The sequence below is a fragment of the Panulirus ornatus genome, chromosome 69, assembly GCF_036320965.1.
Source record: "Panulirus ornatus isolate Po-2019 chromosome 69, ASM3632096v1, whole genome shotgun sequence".
Classification (NCBI taxonomy): domain Eukaryota; kingdom Metazoa; phylum Arthropoda; class Malacostraca; order Decapoda; family Palinuridae; genus Panulirus; species Panulirus ornatus.
Window position 1 is genome coordinate 20,569,650 of NC_092292.1, and position 24,216 is coordinate 20,593,865.

The following is a 24,216-nucleotide window of genomic DNA, read 5'->3' on the forward strand; positions in this document are numbered from 1 at the left end:
GTCAAGTTAACAATAAAGAAATATTTTGAATTTGTCGACCATTTAGGTTACCTGTTCGGTACGTGGCTTCTGAGAACTGGCGAACACCCCAACGTCTTCCTGGTCCTACGAGAAGTTGTTGAACATCTTCTGTCTGTCTGTCTGTCTGTTAGTCTGTATGTCTGTCTGTCTGTCAGTGATGGATCATACGACCAAGTATTATCATTAGTGGAGGTGATAATGCATGATGCCGGGTCGTCGTCTGTCATCCTTCTAAGACATTTTTAAGACAATGATCAAGAAGAAGGAAATATTGAGGTGTGAAGCTTGAACACACAGAGCCACGGAGAGACAGAGAGAGAGGAAAAAAACCTATAAATTTCTTGTGGAGGTGCACAAACCCACGCATGTGTTGGTTCCAGGCACAGGCGGTCCCCGGCCGCTGAGACCAGTCCAGCGGTCGTTGCCAGACCGAGCCCTCAACCACCTTACATCTCGTGACGTCACCAGCAGCTCCCTGGGTGACGTCACGCCCTCAACCTGACGCTCGGCAGAGCTGGATCTCCGAACTGAAGTCCAGTTGAATTACCGCTTGTTCCGTACCGTCTCTTCCGCCTCGCTGTCACCCGCCGCCACCCACTCTTCAGCCTTCCAGGAAGGTAAGTTCAAGTAAGTTTTAGAATACTCTTATCCTTTAAGTCTCAGGGGTTGTAGCAGCAAGAGTTATGACTTTTTTGGTTGTGGATGATGTGAAGGGGTATGTGGTGAGCGCGGCAGTTGCCCCCTTACTCTGACCATATTGATTTTGTTGCAAGGGGGATACGCACGCTGGCCACCGTCCAGTTCCAGGCCGGCGATGCGCGTTTTCTGTGAGAGGTGCGCGACCCCTCGGACGCAGGGGGGACTCGGTGGGTTCGCCCGAACCCCACATATCGCCCTGTTTACTCGTTCACTGCCATATTTATCGCTGACTTACGTTATATAGCGTTTGCTTTTTACGTCCTGCTGTTGATATGGAGCGGAAGCAATATTTTCACAGCCCAGCATCTAACTACTGTGGAAAAAAAAAGGTTAATGCTGCTCAAAGTATCCCAAATGTCATATAAAATACAATATATATTTTTCTACCATTCGTAACAGTGGGTATTTCATTGTCCTTTATAACTTAATTAATTCAGAGTTATTAAGAGTATTCTTTTGGGCTCGGTACATCAGGTCGGGGGAAAAATACCTGCTTGCCAATCAATTTGTAATGAAATACTCATATATAATCCGCTTTTCACCTAATTTGTTAATTATGGGACTTGGTATATCTCCGGCCTGGGTGGGCGGGAGGAGGGAGGGTGATGGATGGGTGGTAGGTGGGTGGCGGGCGGCGAGTACCTGATACTGGTTAATAGACAATGGGCGGCGGTGGGCGGTTGGCAAGTTGATGGTGGGAGGGTTGTTAGCGTCAATAGGTGGGTGGTTAGAGGTGATGAGCGGGTGGTTAGAGGTGATGAGCGGGTAGTTAGAAGTGATGAGCGGGTGGTCAGTCTTGATGGGCAGGTGGTTTGCGTCAATTGGCCAGTGGTTAGCGTTGATGGGAGTGTGGTTTGCGACAGTGGTCGGGCGGTTTGTGTAGATGGAAATGTGGTTTGCGTCGGTGGGTGGCTCGTTAGCGTTGGTGGATGGATAGTTAGCGGTGATGGGAGGATAGTTAGCGCCGATAGTCGGACAGCTGGCATCGATGGGCGGAAAGTTACTTTCGACGATGTGGATAGTTAGCACTGAAGGGTGAATAGTTAGTGACGATTAGCGGTGTTAGCGTCCACGGACGGATAGTTACCGTCGTTGGGTTGAGAGTTAGCAGTGACGGGCACATAGTTAGCGTTCACGAGTAGACAGTTAGCGCTGACAGGAGGAGGATCTACACTGATAAGCGGATAGTTAGCAGTGACGGGCAGATAGTTAACAATGATGGGCAGATTGTTAGCGTTAATGGGCGGATGGTCGGTACATGATAGTCAGCCTTTATTGAACGTTCTCAATTATGAGATTTTTTAATAAGAAGTGAACGTGGATGATGCATAAGCGTTCATTTAGGTTTTCTATTTATCAAAAAAAAAATCGTGTAACATATTTATCGGAGAGTGAACGAAAGTTAGAGGAAAAGAAAAGTGAACAAGAGATTCTGAGTTAATCCATGGATAGAATTGATGCTAATCTAGAACACAACGAAAATATGAAGATGGTGAAATATACAGTGAAGCACCACACTCAAGCTAGAAGCTTATGGCTATACAGTGAAACAATCGTAGAGGAACACATACAGTAATTCAGTGAAACATACAGTGATATAGTCATATTGTGAACGTAGTCGAACAGATTAGCGTAGCCATACAGTGAAATACAGTTATACGGGGAGGCATATCATGCAGTGAAACATATAGTCATGCAGGGAACCGTCATATACTGAAACATATAAAGAAACAATCATGCAGTGAAAAATGGTCTCATAGGGGAACAATTCCCCTGTGTTACTTTCGTTGCACAGGGAGACACTGTCATGCAGTGAAACATATAATTCCCAGTGAAAAGAAAAAAGAGAAAGAGTATAGTAATAAGATTCATTACGAGAATGATAAGGTCAGAAAGGTCAGTGTGGACGTTGGAGTGGGTGAATTTAACCCTGGAAAAAAAAGGTTGACACTGGGAAAAAAGAAATGAGACATGACGTTGATGATTATGTTTCTGCTTTGACTAATACGTGGAAAAATATGCGACTCACATCGGCTGACCCCCACTGTGTTTTATAGACAGATTTAGTCTTTTTTTTTACCCTTCAAACGAGGACTTCGCCGTACCTACACTGGGGAAAAAAATGAGCTTCAGACGTTTATCTTGGATCATAGGCCCCGCAAGATGGCGGTTAAGCGGATCATGAGACGAGAGGGAGAGAGAAAGTTAGGGAGGAATAAAAATATATTTTTCCAGGTAGGAAAAGGTTAATTGGCATTATAAAGGCAGCATCAGTTCCCCTCCCAGCCAATGGCAGGTCATCAGTGAGCTAGACTTCTCGTAATCGAAGTAGATGGAGACCGAACTGCCGCATTTTCCTGCTAATATTTTTTCCCCTGTGGGAGGGAGCAGCCCACAGTGAGGGATGGAAACTCGCTTCTTCCATGGATGGAACTGTGGGTATCTTGATCACATTACCGAGTGTTGCTCATGACTCTAGAGTAGGTCTCATCTAAGGATATATTACCTTATACATCTAAGGACATATACCTTATACTATATATAGCAATTAATGATATAAGTAAATGATGATAATTTCCGGTAAATAATCTAATCTCTACGTCTTATATGATCTGGGTCTTTCATAAGATATAATTCAGCTGATACAAAGATGCTCACGAGCAAGTTCTCACATATAAATGTGATGGAGTGCTGGGCACATTAACATGCAAGGTACACACATGCAAGTCACACAGCCAGTGTATGTTTGCATGTTAGTAGAATGACAGTCATTGACGGCAACAACTCGCCTCACACATGTCTTTGCCCCTTGATCTATACAGTCCTACCTTCTTATAGTCATGGTTCTCATGAAAAACCTTATCACAGGTTCACTAATAAATGACCTCGGAATTCAAACGTTTTTACTTGTTATATTTTGTCTTAGATTCATTGCACTTATTTCTCATTATGTATTCAGTTTGTTTTTATTGTAAATTGCTTTCTATTTTTCTTGCGTTCATGTCCTGAATGTATTCATGGGATGACTTATCTTAATGTGCTGTTTATATAGCTTTATCAAGCCCTCATTTGCCTAACTCGAGGTACTTTGTTCTGAAGCTCTAATATACGAATGATCTTACAGTTTTCTTTCTTTGCGCGCGCACACAAACACACACAACACACACACACACACACACACACACACAAACACACACACACACACACACACATATATACATATAATAGTAAGGGAGATGAAGACTGAGGGAGGGAGGGAGGAAGAGCGGCACCCTGAGGCGGCGGGGAGCAGGACCTGGCTGGGGAGTGAGGGAGGCGCTGGGCTGGGCAGCATCATCCCCCGACTGCCTCCACAACCACCACGTCGTCTCTACCACACCCACCATCGCCACATCCACCACCACACCACACCACCACCTGCACCAATACTACACCACTACCAGTACCATATCATCACGACCACCATCACCGGACCATCGCTAGTACCATACTACCACGTGTTCAAGAGCACCACCAGTGCCGTACCGCCACCACACGACCATCCTCACCACAGCCCAAACCAACAAACGAACGCTTTTCGTACCACATCTCAGCCTACCTTAAGCATACCACTAGGTAACGCAACCTACGTCATAGCACCAACCAACTCACATAAGTTATACTGTCACTAAATATACTTTACCCATACATTCAACCAACGCACTCTAATGCACACTAATCCTATTATTAACTAATGAACCCAAATCGCATCTCTAACGAACACTTCCTAGTCGTACAACTAACCAACGAACCCTAATCATACCACTATCAAGACATCCTCGTCTTGTCACACACCAACGCACTTTAATCATACCACCAACAAAAGCATCCTGATCATACCATGAAGCAACACACTCTGGTCAGAGCGGCAGCAACCACCGTCGCGACAACCTCGTCCCTCACCCGACAGTGCATTAGGATCATGACAATATGACTTGAATAATAACTTCCAGTAATGGCTCTAAAAGAGGAATGAACGACCGTGAACAGGCAGAACAGATAACATGCATTTAGGCCACATACATAATTATCGCTCGTTTTATGTTCATCTGATTGTCAGACTCACTTAAATAAAATCGTATACATTTAAACGTGAACGCTACACCCACACACACACAATATATATATATATATATATATATATATATATATATATATATATATATATATATATATATATATATAGAGAGAGAGAGAGAGAGAGAGAGAGAGAGAGAGAGAGAGTTACGCAAATAGAATCCCATCACAATTACGCACAAATAACTAGACAATGTCACCCCACAGTGGCGTCACCAGGGGTTAAAATCATCGTTATTTTTGCCAACAATGAATGCTTGAGAATCAGTCTCGTGTTCACAGATGGAGTCACACGGAAAGAGCGTCGATCCCCGGCTTACGATATCGCACTGTGTGCACTGATGTAACCGTGTGTCCTGCACGTAACGTGTTTGAGCGTAATGACCCCAAATATGTGTTATTAAATAACTTATCCTCGTTATCAAACGGAGTTACATTGTGTGTATAGTTTTGACTGAGCCTCTACGGACGATGACTGAACCCTGTGAAATTCTTTACCTGATGAAGACGAGGGTACAAGTCTCGTGTGCTGTGGTGCGACCCCTGGCTATGATGACCTGGTCTTTGGCCTAACGCTGAAGAGACGTTTCAAAGTTCACGTCATCGTACCCAACGTTCGTACTGTCAAGACCTTGGGTCGCACCGTTGCTTCTCAAGTGTCGTACCGTCGCGTCTCATGAGTCGTAGCTTCACGTCTAATGGGTCAGGATACATCAAGAAGACACGTCACCAGGGGAAGTCACCATTACCAACATACGCCTATAAAATATGATGTCACTAAGGCCGGGATACGTCAGTAAATAAGACGTCATCATTGCCAGGTTACATCGCAATAACACATCATCAAAGGACGTCATCAACGCCAGGATACATCCAGGTACATCACCAAGACACATCACAAGGACGTCCCCATCTCCAGCAAGACACATCACGTCCCCCTCACCAGCAAGACACATCACGTTCCCCTCACCAGCAAGACACATCACGTCCCCCTCACCAGCAAGAAACATCATGTCCCCATCCCCAGCAAGACACATCACGTCCCCCTCACCAGCAAGAAACATCATGTCCCCATCCCCAGCAAGACACATCACGCTCCCCTCACCAGCAAGACACATCATGTCCCCCTCACCAGCAAGACACATCACGTCCCCCTCACCAGCAAGACACATCACGTCCCCCTCACCAGCAAGACACATCACGTCCCCCTCACCAGCAAGACACATCATGTCCCCCTCACCAGCAAGACACATCACGTCCCCCTCACCAGCAAGACACATCATGTCCCCATCCCCAGCAAGACACATCACGTCCCCCTCACCAGCAAGACACATCATGTCCCCCTCACCAGCAAGACATCAGGGAAGGTCACCAATACACTGTACATCATCAAGCTGCATCATCAGAGGTAATCACTGCAAGCTTGCCAGGTGCTTGCTTAATAAGATAATCATAGCTTTCATTAACTTAATATCTTGGTAAGATAGTCTTCGTTTAATTCCATAGACTACTTACCCTCTTATCTCGTTCAGGAAGAAGACAAAAAATGTGATAATTATTCCTCCCCTCTCCTTATCTATTTTAATTCCTACTGTAATTCTCTTTCAATTAATTTCTCACATTAATGCAATTAAGAAACATTTAATTACTACGCTCGACCAATTTGTAAAATTAAGTCTGGCAGCTAAACGGGAAAAAAATGTTTATATGTAAAAACCTTCTAGTCTTTGTAACCTCTGTAGATTTAAAAGAAAGAAAAGAAAAAGCGTTGGTTCATCGAACTCGTCAATTAGTTTAATAGCAACGATGATTTGTAATTAATGTAATTAATTACAATACCAACCAAGGCATTTATACTAATAACCTTCATTGAAATGCAATAATGACTTCAAAAGGTCGAGAGTCACGGGTTACAACATAGGATATCCGTCCTTCCGTCTCCCTGTATCCTTCATGATCATTATAGCATCTTTCTGCCCCATTTGGTCCTACTAAAGGAGAATAATTAGTATGATTATCTTCATTACGTCAGCTGTCATCAGTGTCATGTGTCATGTCCACTATTTCTAACTGTGTCAACTGCAGTTTCATCTTTGCTGTGGCATTTTGCAGTTATCGTCTTTTTTTTCATTTATTCCCATTAGATAACGTGATTATCAAGATTAACTGATATTTGAATTCTTGCAAAGCGACGTCAGCTTGCCTTGATATCTACTCTCTTGTCTTGTGAGGTAAATACACAACCAGATTCTTCTGGTGATGACCATCCACAGTGTGACCCGTAAATTAAATGAAAAGATTCAGGAAAGAAAGACTGTGTTGTTGGAGGCATATGTTAATGACACTGATTCATGGCAGTTGTAATCACTCACTAATTTTCACCATCACATACTCCTGTCATCATCATCATCATCTCTTCAACTGTCTCTTAATTCTTTTGTCATTATCATCAGTAGTTCAGTTCCTTCTCAGTGTTGCATTACCACTAGCCTTCACTATCACACTTGCTCCTCATATTCGAAAGATTTATCTGTATCATTATTTTAGTCACTATCACTCACATTCTCTCCCCATAATCGTTCCCTCACAACAACTCCTCACCTTCAGTAGCGTCACCATCATTCCTTTCATTATCAATAGAGCTAAATGTGACTGTGTTTATAATGTACATATCTTCAAGCGTATTAGTTTAATTAGGGTAATTAAACCAAGCTTCCTTCCTAACTCATTCCTAAATAATTCCCAAAACGAGCCCATTCGCGGCCAGCTCTGGATATTATGAGATCATGGCGCTAATTACATGAATGCACAGCTGTATTATGAATTAGATTTAGAATTCAGTACAGTCAAATTCAAAGTGTTTGAAATGCGTGTGTATGTGTATGTATGTGTGTGTGTGTGTGTGTGGGGGGGGGGGGTTCCAACTTTGGTATTTCATGAACTTTATCATATTTTCTCTCCCTCTTCCTCTTAAGCTAAGACCATTGCACGAAAAGAAAATGATGAACAATCGATTGATGTTTTTCTTTATGATGAATCTATAAAGTCAATAAAACCCCAGTTGCTCTCATTTCTCTTCTAGTTTATCATGACTGTGTTTCTTGTTTTTGGTATTCATTGCATTGTCGGGTATCAATGATGAATACTGGGAAAGGTCGTCTCAGCTGTCATCATTCGCGAAGCTTCAAATGTATGTTCATTCTCACGGAATGTGGTTCACCTTCGGGAACTGTCGTCTGTTCTCGCCTGTATCATTTTCAGATCGTGAGCCGCACTAACAAGGTGTAGTTCTGAGCAATGTACGAACTGTAGTTTTTACATGACTGTTCAGTGCACCACTACGACCCGCTTAACCCCTTCAATGAGCTGTTTCATCAAACCATCATACATACTTAATTGTTATCCTGGATAAGCAAAATTGTTGCAATAAATGGGTTCAGTTATCTCACACAAGCACCTAGCATCTCACCTTCACCAATTCAATCCACACCACAGCATGTCCACCACTCCAACTCCGAGACCTCACCTCCACCACTCCAACCTCACTATATCAACCCCACCACTCCAACCCCACAACCCAAACCATGAGCTCAATCCTTCAGTAACTTTTTTCTTTTCAATTTTGAACTATTTTTGACATTTTGCAGTCATCAAGGGAAAATGATTTTACTTGGGAAAAAAAATTAATTCTAGTGTTCAATTACAATTAACGTGGGAGAGAATCATGTACTTAGTATGACAGGCAATAAATGTTATTGCTCAAACGTATAATCAAACTTTATATGATCAAAATTTAGTGATTTGATATGTAAGACTAGCGATGTGCGTTTAGGAAAAAGTATATTTATTGATACTTTGAGCTTACTAAGAGACATATATCGCCCAGGGTTTCATTTATACTTACATCATAAGTAAGCCTGCACTTTCTTTGTAAGTACTAGTGTTCAGGGAGTGCTCTGTCTGATGATTCTCTGAAGTGTTACTTACGTTTCAGCACACACTGTGAAATTAGTTAATAGAGTCGAAAGTATATGTTTGCTTCAAAGAGTTTTTGATATTTCACTTTTATTCGCTACTGATTCGTTCTACTGCTTCGTTCGTGCAAACAATGACTACAAAAAACTGTTTTTATAGAAATGATGATAATAAACTCATATCAATATTGATAAAAACGAATTATGATATACCGAAATAATATGGAAGAAAGAGAACATTAGTATCATTAAGCAAGACGTTTAGAGTGAAAGATACCCATTCTATTGTTCCCCTGAAGATTCGCACATGATGTTTGGTCTGCCACATGCACGATAAAGGCTTCTCTTTCATTCTCGGTATTACCCAACCACTGCATTAACATTAAGCCCGTTATAGCCTACAATACATATTAGTCATTAACATTATGTGTATATATGTATATATATATATATATATATATATATATATATATATATATATATATATATATATATATATATACATATATAGTTGTCACTGCTTTGTCCTCAGCTCATAACTTCTAATTGGTGGCTGATTACCGAGAGGCGTTGCGTTCCAATAAAGGGATTCGGATCAGCTCAGTGGGAGTGATTTCAATGCTTCGCTTCGAACCAAACAATAGATCCCTGTGCTCTATGGTCAACCTTCTCTGAACTTTCAGGAGAGGGAATTAAGCTGCAACTCGTACATATAAATGGAAGTGAATCATACATATATAATAACTGGAGAAAAAAAAATAGGTTCCTACGATATGGTTACGCTGGAACTACATTTTTCCTCATCCATCTAGACGAGGAAATCCAGCAGTTTCTTTCTCATGACAGCTTAACTTTGTGAGCCATGTCTCGATCACTGCAGGACGGTAAGAAACGAAGCTGCAGGAACCCCGTTCCCGTGTTTCCCATGTGGTAGTGGAGCGCGACATGCGCCATTCTTGCCACAAAACTTGGAAACAGGTTTTGCCATTATTCTTAATGTACTTCTTACCCTGTTCTCTAAACCGTACTTATTGCCTAATTTCTTACTTCTATCAGTTTTGCTGCCTTTTTTCTCCTGGAAGCTAATGAAGTTAATGACCTAACTTCTGCAAATACGAAACACCGAAGAACACTAATGTATTCTGTAGTTCGTTAGGCATAGATCAATATATTACTTAATTCATTCTCAGGATAACGTTCAAGTGACGTTCTTAAACCATAGTGTTTCAGTCGTATGCGTTTTAAAGTCGTTTGTAAACATCTACGTTAAAGACGTCGTCTTAAAAGTAACGTTCTTCTGAGCTTTATAGAATCCTGTACTATGGGAAACAACGTATTCATGGAACTTCTTCATTCATACAAGTTCAAAGACTTGGTAAACGTTCATCTTAGGTTTCATCAATGGTTGAAGTGGGTTTTTGGAGTTACCTTAAAACAGTTACATGTGGTATGTTTCCCTGCCTATTGACGATGATGTGCAGATGAGCTCTCTCTCTCTCTCTCTCTCTCTCTCTCTCTCTCTCTCTCTCTCTCTCTCTCTCTCTCTCTCTCTCTCGTGCTTATCTTACGTTCAGTGCTGATGTTATTTTCTTTATCCACTGGGCCTTATAACTAAAGAAGTCCTTTCGCCACTTCGGTCTTTTTGTCTTCCTAACCCTCTGTCTCAGTCTCTAACTTCCTCCGTCTGTTTTAAGACGCACAAATGATAGCTCATGAGACACTACCAAATGCATCATCATATCATACCAGAATGCATCTGCTTATAAACAAAGAAACCTACTGGACGTGCTACCTTGTTCATCATAAAGTTTCTTTATTATCTTCACGTCTTTAAAAGTTATCTTCTGTTCTTCTTTCTCTAAACGTCATGTTCTTTGAATTATTATAAGTCATCTACTGTGTCTGTCTGTCTCAGCGTTCTGTGTTCTTCATGTGTTCAACGAGTATTTATTCTTTTATTATTTTCCTGGTGGTTATATCCGAAGTGTCTGTACACTGGGTACTTTTTTATTAGATGGGCAGCGCAATGTGACCAGGGTGTGAGTATCCACGCTCGACCGAGAATTAAGTCTTTTATAGGAGCAGTTAACGTTCTCCTTCTAAGAAGGTCAAGTTGACCATCACTCTTGGAAAGGTAGTTAACTATCACTTCAGGAGGACCTATTCCATTGATTAACATTTTTGCAGTAAGATGTTAAATCTAACACTTGTGATGAAGGGACTTCGTTGTCCTCATATCTACTCGATGTGTATTTTCATTCCAATCAAATATCTTTTGTTCTCACCCTCAAAAACCTTACTTGTCATATCTTTACTCGAGAATTTTCAGCTGTCGCTCATAATTAGGTCTAGTTATGTCCGATATTTGGACATTATTTTTTTCCCTGGATTTGTTGTGGATATAATTCTTGTGAGCGAGTCTGATGAGAGGGAGGGAAACGTGGTTAGGGTGCGACTGAGGGAGCTTTTTTTTAGGAGGCAGGTTGTTAGGGTGCGGTTGAGGGGGATTTTGTAGGTTAAGTGGAGTAATATAGGTGGCATGGGATCAGATAAGGGGTACATTTTGGGAGGCTGTACGGAGTGAGGATTTGAGGTGAGCGACTAAGGAGTTTGGTAGGGAATGGGGGTTGGGGGTTTGGGGGCAGGAATACGTGGGGTTGGACAGGATGAGGTGTGTTGGTTCGGACAGGATGAAGTATGAAGATTTGGGAAGACTAAAGATGGGTGGATAGTATGAAGTATGTGAGGTGGGGTGGAACTGAATGTGGAATGAGGTGTATTGGTCGGGTGGAATTAAATACGTGGGGTTGGACGGAAAGAGAAATGGCAAGAAATCGTTGATGGCTTTCATGAATTTGCCCATAACGTTTATTGATGTGATTTAATCTTTTTATGAACTAGATGTGAGGGTAAACTGAACTGTCGGTGTACCGAACTGTCTGACTGTATATGTAGTGGTGTGTTGGTATGTTGTACTGTGTGACTGTACAGGTGGTGGTATTTTGAACTTTGTGCGAGTTACAAAATGTTGAGCTTATTTGGTAACATACTGGTAACATATTTGATAACGTACTGAACTTTGTGAATGCATAGCTGATAGTGTTTTGAACTTTGTGACTAAGAATGATACTATACTGCACTTTCAGTGCTGTGTTACTAAACCTGTTGAACTTTATCAGTAAACTAGACAGACATTTATGAATCAATGTATTACAGGGAATAAATGAACTTATAGTGGTGTGAGGGACTGAACTTGTAGCCACGTGCGAGTAAAAGTTTAAATTGCGTAAAAAAATAAACTCACGGTAGCGTCTGTGAATGAAAGATGGAAGCGTTTCAGTGGAGTCATTTACATGTAAATCTTGGTAAATATAAAACAGAAACATGTCAGAGGGAAGGGTTTGGAAGCTAAGCAGTGGCGTACAGGGAAGAGAGGATCAGAAGGGGGCGGATATTTAAGGCAATTTGGAAAGCATATTTAGCAAGGATAGGGGAAATAGAGCCAAGGATGGGGGAATAGAGCCAATGATAGGGAGAATGGAGCCAAGGATGGGGTAACAGAGCAAGGAACTGGGAAGTAGAGTCAGTGATGAGGGAATAGAGCAAGGATAGGGATGATGGAGCCGAGGAGAGCGAAAATCACAAAGGATAGTGGGCGAAGAGCAAAGGATGGGGAAAATAGATCTTAGGATAGGGATAGAGAGCCAAAGGTATGAGAAATAGAGCAAGTATGTGAAACAGAATTATGAATAGAAGATATAAGAGCTAATGATGAAGTGGAGGCAGAGCTAAGGATAGGAAATTAGAGCATAGGGAACTTAGAGCCAAGGATAGGGGGATACCTGAGGGAAGGTGATAGGTGGGATAGGACCGAAGGTACAGTAGTGGAAATAGAAACAAGAAATCTAGACCCAATGCGTAGAGTAGATGGTAAACAGAGCTGTATCCATCCTATCATATGGTCTCACTATGTAGTTCTTACTTCAGACGCCTCTACAGAAAACATGAACCTTACCCAAAGCTAAAGTGTTCGAGGATTCGCTGATTAACAGTTCGAAACGAAGGATAAACTTTCGAAATGTATTTAAAGCAAGAGAGGCACATGAGACAAGAAACTAGTAAATGAAATTTAGATAGAGCAATACGGAATAAACTATGAGGAAAAGGAAAGTCAAGAAGGCTAGGTTTGTTGATGAGAAAAGATGGAATAAAGTGAAAAGGTAGGAAGTAAGGGATAAAGACAGGAACTAAGTGATATGAGAGTAAATAATGATAACTTGAGTCTTAAAAGCATGATTGTGTTACTCTTACATGGAAAATGAAATGTGTTGAAGTTAATTAGAATGTACACTGATGCGTCAAAATACATCTGAATTGCACTTTGGTGTGTGAGTGTAATACATCAGAATAAAGCAGAAAATATCAATATGTAGCAGAATGTAATATGTATTTGATTGCATTGGAATGTATATAGAATATACCTCCGTCATATGAAGATATGAGGAAGATATACCTATATTCATTTACCTATAATTACCCTAAGACCAATTTGTACGAATGAGTCCTTGTCTTGCCCAGGACCTTCCTAAATATATAACCATTGTTCTACGTAGATTAACGTAATCTAAGATGAAACACCTGAGCAATATTGTGCGTTTGATGACTGAAATACGATTTACAGGCGTCAGAGTGTCACACAGAATTATTCGAGCAGCGTAGAGGGATGTGATATAGGAAATTTAAAGGTCCACTTTATCAACATTTGGCTATGACAAATGTTACGCTCAAGTGCCCTTTTTCACTGCAATTTGATGTAAAAATTTCTCATTCATAAAAAAATAAACAATTCAGGTTATCATAACAACAAAGCATGGACGGAAACAAAATAGGAAAAATGCGAAAGAACTGTTGAAAAGGAAGGTTTTGGTTCTAGAAACTCACAATCATGTTCATAGAACAAAGTAAACATGGACCTGAGTGACCCAGTGTGTGGCATCGCTTACTCTCTCGAGAAGATGAGAAATGGAGACGCACGTAAGATACAACAGAAGTTGAAACATAGTAAATAAAAGAGACAGATGTCTCAAAAAAAGAAATCGAATCGATTCCCAAACATAAATTTTTTCGTAAATATCCATTGGATTTACTGAAGAATATTTTCAAAAGGACGAAATTTTAAGATTAAAGAACATTAATAGCATTATATTCCGTCCAGTATAATGAAGATAGACTGACTATTGGGTATGATGTCTCCTTATATATCCCAGGATATATTACAGAGCAAGACGAAGCTCAGTAAATCAGGCGAGATTCGTTCCAAAGTCTCATGAAATCTGGACCAACTTTACCAAAACACCAAATCAAAAGTCTTCAAAATTTTCAACACACATACTGACGGCACAGTAATGCATAAGATGGCCATTTGAAGAGGCATCCATAAATTGCTTGTTGACATTAAGAAATTTATACAAGGGTAACTAACATGGTACTGAAATATAACAAAAATATAGGAAGCGTGCATATAATGTTATCAATTCATTACGAAGATAAAGCAATGATACGTGATATGATACTACGTTATGGTAAAGATATAACGTGAGTACATGGTAAGCTGCTAATGTGAAACCGGATCGGCACAGTTCACGAAACGCGAGACGAACAATTGAGATGATTATGTAACACGTATGAAGTTAAAATTACAGAGTTGATACTATATCCTTAAGTACATCGGAAGTATCTGTGAAGTAATCATAAGATTTACGACATGAGACAAAAGATATACGTCTACTGTGCCATCAAAACGAACTGAAAATATGTACATTGTAGACGAAGATGAATGATAAAATTACAACAGACAGATAATGACCTGAAAGTAATGGGAAAGCAATTAGGAAATGATTTGGATAATTTATGGCGTGTTTATGAAATGATAAACAAGTAAATAAATCATGATAGTCGTAAATATTAGATTAATATAATTGCTCATTATGATTAATATAATTGCTCATTATGATTAATGAATGATGATATTTTTGTGTGATGAATTATGTTGACATATGGAATTAACAGTAATTAGTGATTCCACAAGAGAAGATAAATATGAGAGAAATTTGTTATGTTACTGTTTGAAATGAGTTTGTGTATCCATGATCAATGTAGACAACGAGTTTACCTACCCACAGTTGATGTAGACAACGAGATTACCTGTCCTTGGTCAATGGAGACTACGAATATGCCTATCTATAGATGATGCAGACAACGAGTTTACCTATCTATAGTTGCAGTAGACAACAAGTTCACCAGTCCATAAGCAATGTAAACTAGAAGATTGTCTGTCTATATCTAATGAAGCCAATAAGTTTACGTGTCCATGGTCAATACAAACAAAATGTTTACCTGTCCATAGTTAAAGATTATGATGAGTTTATCTGTCCGTAAACAATGCAGACAACGACTTTGCTTATCTTTAACTAATTCACATACCAAATTTTCCTATCCATGGCTAAGGTAAACAATAAGTTTACTTGCTCATGGTTGGCGTAAACCACGAGACTTTACACGTCCATGTTTCGTGAAAATATGATAATAACAGTAAACCAACGGCACTGTAAACCAGTCCACTGGGTCACCTGTCAGCATGAACTGTGGTCTCGAACCGTAGCTGGTCAGATCTCATTAGCAGGGTCATTAACATGCCTGGTTCACTCGCGCCTCATAATCGATATAATTAAAACCTCCCGACCGGTAATTAATCTTGCAATGTGATGAATAAAAAGGAAACGCTCTGTGGATTCACTTGTCGCTGGAGATGATTATCAAAATGAGACAGGAAATGATTGAAAAGATTAGGGATCCTGGATGTTTCACAGGTTTCGTTCTGTTTCGGAACTCCGAATCGTATTTCGGTTATTGGGTGTCGTTCTTTGTAAGTCGTCTGAGGAAGAGAGTAACGCGACCGTGTCTGTTCTGTTAACAAAGACAAGAGTCTGCGGAATATCATGACTAGTTTTGACGTTACATTTAAGAATTATGGTAAAGTAAATCACTCATTAGACGCAACGGAAGGTTGATGAAGATGACACTACTACTTCACCTGATTCAACCAATATTCCACATTAGTGGAAGTCTTTGACGAGGGGGAAAACCAGACAGCTGCCAGTATGTGGTGATATGGGTCAATATCATTCATCCCCTCTCTACACATCCACTCTCCCATAAACACACTCCCCCTTATTCAATTCCATCTCCTCTCACTCTCTCACTAACATACTCTACCCCATATCCTCCCTTCTTCCCCCTGGTATGCAGTGTTCCTCTTATCTTCGTCATATTATTTTTACCACAATCACATCCCCGACCAAGTGACTCCCACCCACTCACCGCCCAGCGTCCACAATGAACTGCTCGTTTACGCTACACTTGTTTACGTTCTTTTCGTTAAAATTCACTGTAACCGAAATGGAAGTACCAACCTTTTCCTTTCATCAAAGTGATTCTGAAAAGTTCAGTTTGAATTTCATTTTGATTAAGATTTATGAACAAAAACTTACATTTATTTATGGAATCACGATGCAAGAAAAATAGATGATACTTTCCCATCAAACATATATATCAACGCAGAGCTAATATATGGTCTATAGATAACATAACTATCCAGTTATATTGTCTATAAATTTCAACAGAATTAAAACATAAACAAAAGTAGGAGGACATATAATGCGGTAACAACTAGACCCACCTGCATCCTGGTGTGGAGCTTTCCTTCCACCCGTCAGCAACGAACATGTCTACAGCTAAGGAACACTTACCCCGTCATCAAGGTCGCCCGACATCTTCGGTATAACGTTATCACGCGAGTGGATCACAATCACAACAAATTTGGTCTTTAATTCGCATCCACTTCTGACGAAGGCTTGTAATTCTCATAACACAAGCAACCGCTTGTTTACACTTTTTGAATGTTTGTCTATCCATTGTAGATGCTTTAGTTTTCAGCCACTGTTCTTATGTTCACTGGTATGTAAACAGTTTACACAACGTAACACCGAGATAACAATGCCGAAAAGCGGGTTAAATCAACTGAACAACACAGACACACTAGCTACATCCAACAAGCGCCAGTGTACTGAGTAAACTGATAGTTTCGAAATACATGTAAACGAGGAAAGCTCTAACTAGGAAGTGTAACTCCCCGAGACTACTATCATCTTGAAGAGTTGTCAAAAAATTGCCACCAACGCCATCTTGTGAGTGAACTCGTAACTCGTATGGGAGAACGTGGAGGGAACACTTACAGCGATCTAAAGTAATTCATGAGTTATACGTCACAGAAAACCTACCACAAGGATTTGTTTGATTCTGTTATGTTTATGAAAATATCCTTCACACTCATCCTTCAGTCAAGTTGACTCTGTCTGATGAAATAATTCATACATTTGAGACGAGAGAGATCAGGCGGTGTCTTTTGTGTTAATAAATCCAGAAAGTTGTGGAGGTTGTAAACTGTCATGACGAATTATGATGACATGTTTTGACGTCATGATGAATCAAAGTCACTCATTAGATAAGACAGAACATTGGTGGAGGTAGATGACTCTACTTCTGCTGAGTCAAGACTCTACTGCTGTTATCATAGCTCTACATTGCATGAACACTGTACTGTGTTGATTACTGGAAGACTTTGCTGTGTCGTAACTCTACGTTGTGGAAAACTTTGTTATGCTGTTACTCTCAATTACAAGAAAACTTTCTCATATTGCAACTTTAAACTGAATGAAGACAGGTGTGTTGTGATTGCTGCATCACTGAAAGCGTTTGTAAAGTCAAAAGCTCATATAAGTGGCAGAGTCTAGTGATGTAGGTCAATGTCATTCACCCTGTCTACTCCCACTCTCCCATAAACATACTCTCCCTCACTCACTTCCATCTCCTCTCACTCTCTCACTAACACACTCTCCCCCACTCCCTTCTTCCGCCTGATATTTGGTGTTCCCCTTCTCTTCGTTACATTTTTCTTAATAAACTAATTCATCAAAAACATAAATTCTTTGAACCTTTTCTCCTACAGATTCTCATTTCTTTCTTCAAGGATTCCTTCTATGCCTCGAATATTCTCCTTTTTTTTGTAATTAGATTATTTCAGCTTCTCAATAATTGTTTTATCATCAAACCAGAGAATCTGTTATCTATTTATCTATTCTTTTCTCGCTATTTGAAGATTCTTTCCATCCTTCCCATAGGTCCTCTACTCTCTTTCTCTCCGTTAGATTTTTTCAATTCTCCTTCCTTAACATATCTCTTTACCTAGCAACAACTTTATCAGTCATACCCACACTTACCTGATCATCTCCTTCGTGTCTAAGTAACTTCCTTTCTATAGAATGATCCACCTTTCATTGTGAGTTGTCCTTGAACTTCATCATGAGAGAACAGTGCTGCAGCTGTCACTCAGGTCTGTATCCACACATCGCTCACCAGAGACTTACCCTGGTAATGTCAGACATTACTCACCTTCTAATCTCGTGTCTCCCGTGAAGCGACTCATTTTCATAATCAACTTAGCCACGTCTCTCTCATCTCGCTAATCTTCGCCAAAATTTTCAGTAATTTGCTTAGGTCTTAAGAATTTTGCGCTCTGCACGCTGTATATTTCTTTATCCACATACTTGAATGTTATTCTAATGTTTGCCAGCAGACGGTCTGTTTTCGACCTAGAAATTGAACGTGAGAGTAGATGGAACCAAGGGGGCAGAAGTAAGTTATATGGGGTGGAGATGAGGCTTTAGATCGTGAATGCATTGGCATTTTAAGGACAAAGATATGTATGCTTGAAGGTACAGTTGTTTCGACAGGGTCGTTTGGATTTGAGTCTTCGACAGATCTTGAAGGCAAAAGAGAGGAAGAAGATGGGATGTGATGGAAAGGAAATGCCTGAGGATGGTGGTCTGAGGAGGGATGATCACGTAATGAATCATCGTGTCAGGAAGAAGTATGATAGAGAGAACAGTCTGAGTGAGAGGACGAGCAAGGTGTGATGATATGATTCTAAAACATGGACAAGACGAGTGAAGAAAAATTGACCAACAGGAACTACTTGTCAGACGTGGAGGATGTATGGCGGAGGTGGGGACTGAGGAGACAGATGGATGAGGTGGAGGCTTAAGGGTGTCTGGGCCCGAGCATTCAAGAGTGCGAACGATGTGCTTTTGATAGTATGAATTAGATCGTAGTGTTATACAGGGGGTGACGTGCATGTGAGGTGGTCAAGTCAAACCATGGCGTAATCTATGGGACTTGGCTGTTGACGGAAGGGTCGAGATGCGACACATTATACATGACAGGTAAACAGTAGATGTGGGAAGATGAGGCCACTGCTCGTAGTTTCTGACGCTACCTGGCTGATTTGGGAAAGAAAATTTGGTACGAAATATTTTCATTATCATTTACGATTATCATTATCATCATAACTACTATTATCATTCTCCTTCATCTCGTAATATAAGGAGTATTCATGATGTCAGTGATAGTGGTAGTAGTAGTGGCAGCAAGAGCCATTGTAACTGGAGCAATAAAAGGTCAAAATTTGACTTCAACATTGCTCTGGTTTCAGTGAGGAAGTCAACCAAACATAACCAGTTCATTACAATTTCCTCTACTTATTGTGTCTCTTCTCTGCTTCTCACCACTTTCGTTTGTCTGTCTCTCCTCTCTCCCCTCTTCCATACCCTCATGCTCCTTCTAACTCTCTCACCCCCCTCTCTCTCATGCCTGTAGTTCATCACCTTTTTTGATTCTCCCCTCCCTCAATTCCCCTAATCTGTCTTCACTTGCTCTACTTTCCCCATCATTCCAATACACCTTCTGTTCAGTCATTCTCTCTCTTTCTTTCTCTCTCTTTCCTTCTCCCCCATTCTCTCTCTGGTAGGTAGTGGGTGTCAGGTTGCCACTTACCCACTTGGGTAACAAAAAGTTTTCTTTTTTTCGAAGCTGCAGACATCTCATGAAAGGACTTATGGGATTATATATGATGATAATAAACATACTCGTGTGTGTGTGTGTGTGTGTGTGTGTGTGTGTGTGTGTGTGGTTGTGTGTGATTATCATTTTCTGAAAGGAGAGTAAATTTGAGCACAGTACACATCAGTTTGCTTCCCTTTAGATCTCAAATCATTGGAGAATCAGCGATGAATCAAAGATAGCAGCCACTGCGTTATCATCATAAAAAGGTGTCATTATTTTTACATTGCAACTGTTTTTATCGTTGGCTTTGCTATTGTCTCTACCCCACTCTAGTGCACGGAGAAAACGTGAGTCAGTACCTTCCTTCCTTCCTTCCTTCCGTGAGGTGAGCCAAGGAAAACAGATGATATTGTGAGTTTCTTTTCTTTCTAATTTTGGATCAAACAAGAAGAGGGAAACTTAAATGATTTCACCAGGCTTGTCTCAACACCAACGACCACCCTCCAATTTCGGGTCTCGAGACACGACTGCCATGCATATATCAGCCACACACACACACACACACACACACATATATATATATATATATATATATATATATATATATATATATATATATATATATATATATATATATATATATATATATATATATATATATATATATATATATATATATATATATATATATAATAATATATATATTTACACCAGGAGGGGCCATTGGATGCACCATCGCACCTACACCAGCTACACCAGCTGTATGGAGGGGAGGAATGGGGTTCCAGGGGGGTGAGGTGGACCAGGTCTAAACTGCGTGAAGATGACAAACATTTGCTGGCCGCCTCACTGATGTGCTCTGTTTGCCCAGCATAAATCCATGGCAGGAAATTGATTAATAACTAAAGTAATCATATATTATTAAATTATCAAGACAATCTCATTTGATTACAGCCGAGCAACCTCGGGGGATGACCCTTGACCCCTACCCGTCCGTCCCTCTCTCCCTCCCTCCCTCCCTCCCTCCCTCCAGCACTCCTCTCCCACCACACCCTTCGCACGCACCCTATTTCTCCCCCTTACACCCTCCCACACACAAATCCTCTTTCATGACAACATTCAACATACCCCTGCCTTCATAACACAACCCTCCTCTCCCACTACACTCTCTTACACACCTTTCCTCTCCCACAACACCCTTCCACATCCCTCCTCTCCCACCACACTCTCCTACACACCCCCTACTCTCCCACAGACTCTTCCACGTCAACGTTAACTACACCTCCTCCCGTGCCGGAGGAGAGCAAGGCATGGCCGGGTCGAGTATTCAGGTCAGTTTATATAAACTCTAAAATATCGCCAAGAGGACGGTAACTCCTGCCGGCCGGCAAACCTCAGCTAAAACAAGGCCGATCTCTACCTAAACCGACAGCAGTGAGAGGCCGACATATGAAGCGGTTTAACCGTAGCGGCAATGTGTTTACCGGATATTAGGGACGCCAATGTAAACTCGGCCCCAGATATGTCTTGTAATTACTACAATCAATATGTCAGGAACGAAGAAAACTGCACAACGAACAAACGAAATTATGTACCATCATTTTAGTTATTATTCATAGCCGCGTCTTGTGATAAAAGGAATATGATATGGGACAACAATCATAATAATGTGGCAATTGCATGTTACCCCGCAGCTAACAATGAGCTGTCTGATCTAACAATGCTGCCCGCGTAATTGGCGACCTATTATCTATGCATATTATACCGCATTAAGGATACCCTGTCAAAACATAGTCCACGGATGCCTCATTGTCGGGATAATATAATGAAAGAGGGAGACTGACTAGAGGGGATGAGAGAGAGAGAGAAAGAGAGAGAGAGAGGGAGAGGGGAAAGAGAGAGAGAGAGAGAGAGAGAGAGAGAGAGAGAGAGAGAGAGAGAGAGAGAGAGAGAGAGAGAGAGAGAGAGGGGAAGGAGACTCAGAAAGAATGAAAGAAAGGGGTGAGTGAATATAAGGAAGGGTTAAAGTGAGCAGCGGACAACTGGTGTGTTTGTGTGGAAGTGGGGAAAACTTATATATATATATATATATATATATATATATATATATATATATATATATATATATATATATATATATATTCCTATGAGTCCTATATGTGTGTGTGTGTGTGTGTGTGGGTGTGTGTGTAGTCGACTGAGATATCTATTTCGTTCCCACCACCGCAAAGCTTAGGAACTCTTTACCTTCCCTTGTCTTTCCCATCATACACTGTCTGATTCTCTTCAAAAGGCAAGTTCCTTATCTTTACCTTCCCTTGTCTTTCCCATCATACACTGTCTGATTCTCTTCAAAAGGCAAGTTCCTTATCTTTTCAAAATTCTTGCATTATTTTGTACCTTCTCTCTGTACTTCCCTATCCCTTTAGCTGCTTTTCATGTTTCATATATGTATTTATACATATAAGTTTGTGTGTAACTGTACGAATATCATTTACATTAAGTACCCAGATGAGAGGGGGGCCACCTATCAGTGTTCAGGTGGTGTGGCTCAGTTATCGTCGAAGTAACCAGAGATGTTCAGTTCCTCGCCAAATGTCAGCTGTTCTTTCCAAGTTCGAAGGTTCGGAGACGTCTAAGATCTGTGACTTTGTTAGGGAACTGCTGAAGTTTGTTAGTCATTATTGGAAGTTGAAATGTTTCATGAAGTTTGGTTGTCATAATCTTATTCATAAAGAGATTTCATTGAAACGATCACTGATTGGAAGTCAGTTCTGATGAAAGGTGTAAAGGGATCATGAGGACTGTACCAACACAAGGTATTACACTCGGCAGTGTGGTAGTTATGCTTCTTTGGCAGTTTCTTTATTGGTATGGATGCAAGGTCATCCTAGTGGCTAGATCTGAGGCTCACGAATTCTAGCTGATTATCCTCGTGATTCTAGAACACAGCAACCACAGGCGACGCCCTTTTTCGGCAGGAGTTCGATCTAGTTCTTCGGCAGACGTTCTGGGAATCAAACATCAAATGATGAAGGTGTCTTGGTCAGATGTCCCAGCGTTATTTCAGGTTTCTTCATGGTTATATCTTGAGAGAGACGATCCTGCTATCTGACCTCTACATTTTCCTGTCTCGTGCAGATAAGACTGTGGGATGTATGGTTGACGAGAGTCACTGTGGAGTTCTGTTCTGGAAGTCCAGACTAAGGTAGACTTTAATGATTTGGTTGATACTTTTGCAGATTTGAAATAGCACGATCAGACGAAGTCGAGGAATTCTTGTGTGTCAAGGTTCTACGGGTTGAATACTAAAGGTTGTTTGGAGGCATAATAGTGTGTTGTGTGGGACTCTTATGCCGTGGGGAGTGTGAGGAGTACTGTTGCTTGTTATGTTATACCTTGATATGCTTCAGCATTCAATGGATACTGGTGTGTTGATGTTTGCTCATGTGTTTTAATGATGTTTAGATTGATGTCTTTTGTGGTGCATTGCTTTGTGTTGTGGCTTAATGTATGGTGTCCTTTTTCGTCAGACGTTGTGCTGGAGTGTGTGGGGTGTTGGAGTGTGTGTGTGTGTGTGTGGTTGTAATTTGTTCAGGTGTGGTTTCTATGTCTTGTCTCTTGTGTTTTTGTTGTGTCGAGTTCTGGTGTCCTGTGGTTGTGACGTGGTTTGTTGTGGTATGTTTATGTTGTGGTTTGTGTTAGGTGTTGAGGTTTGAGTTGCATTCTGCTATGATTTGGACTTATGGTGTGTAGTGGTTATGTTTTATGTTGTGATTTGTATTTTTGTGTTGTGATATGATTTGTTGTATTCTGCTGTGTTTCAGTTTTTATGGAATATTGTAATGTGCTTTGTTATATTGCTGTGTATTACCGTGCGTTGTATTGTGTCCTGTGATAAGTTTGACTGCGGTTCGATGTAACATGTTTTACTATGGCGTATTGCGATGTTTTATTGTATTCTATTTGTGTTGTTGTGTGTGTTAGCCTCCTGTCGCATCTGTTGGTGTTGCTGCGATATATCTTAATGTGCTGGGCAACTTCCTGGTACATCTCGGCGTGCTGGCGTGAATCACGGGTCCGTTTTTGGCACGCTGCTCAAGTGACAAACAACGAAAAAACGCCAACTTTACCGCCACTAGTGTTATGGGACAGTTATTCTCCCCGCCACCACGCCTGACCCTCCGGCGCATGCGCTGTGGGGCGGTAGACATTAAGGGCAGATCTTTTACCCTGATGTGAATCAATTAACCCTGCTGGCCCTTAATCAATTAAAACCAGGGAAATCCGAGATGGCCCCATAGCCTTCACTCTCCCCTTTGGCGCAGGCAGGAAGGCATTATATTACCAGACGGCAGGACTACGTGAAACACGGCAGCACAAGACAAAAAAATGAACAGAAAGAGGAAAGGGGTACAAACAAAACAAAAAAGGTAGAAAGGATATT

General features: G+C 40.8%; 1 long non-coding RNA gene across 2 annotated transcripts in view; it reads left to right on the top strand.

Annotated features, from left to right (window-relative positions):
• The first annotated feature begins 450 nt into the window (after window positions 1-450).
• Window positions 451-24,216, top strand: part of LOC139747622 (uncharacterized) — a 212,106-nt gene continuing 188,340 nt past the window's right edge. For both annotated transcript variants that reach the window (XR_011712424.1, XR_011712423.1), the window contains exon 1: window positions 451-638. This is a non-coding gene — a long non-coding RNA (uncharacterized lncRNA). The remainder of the gene's footprint in view (window positions 639-24,216) is intronic.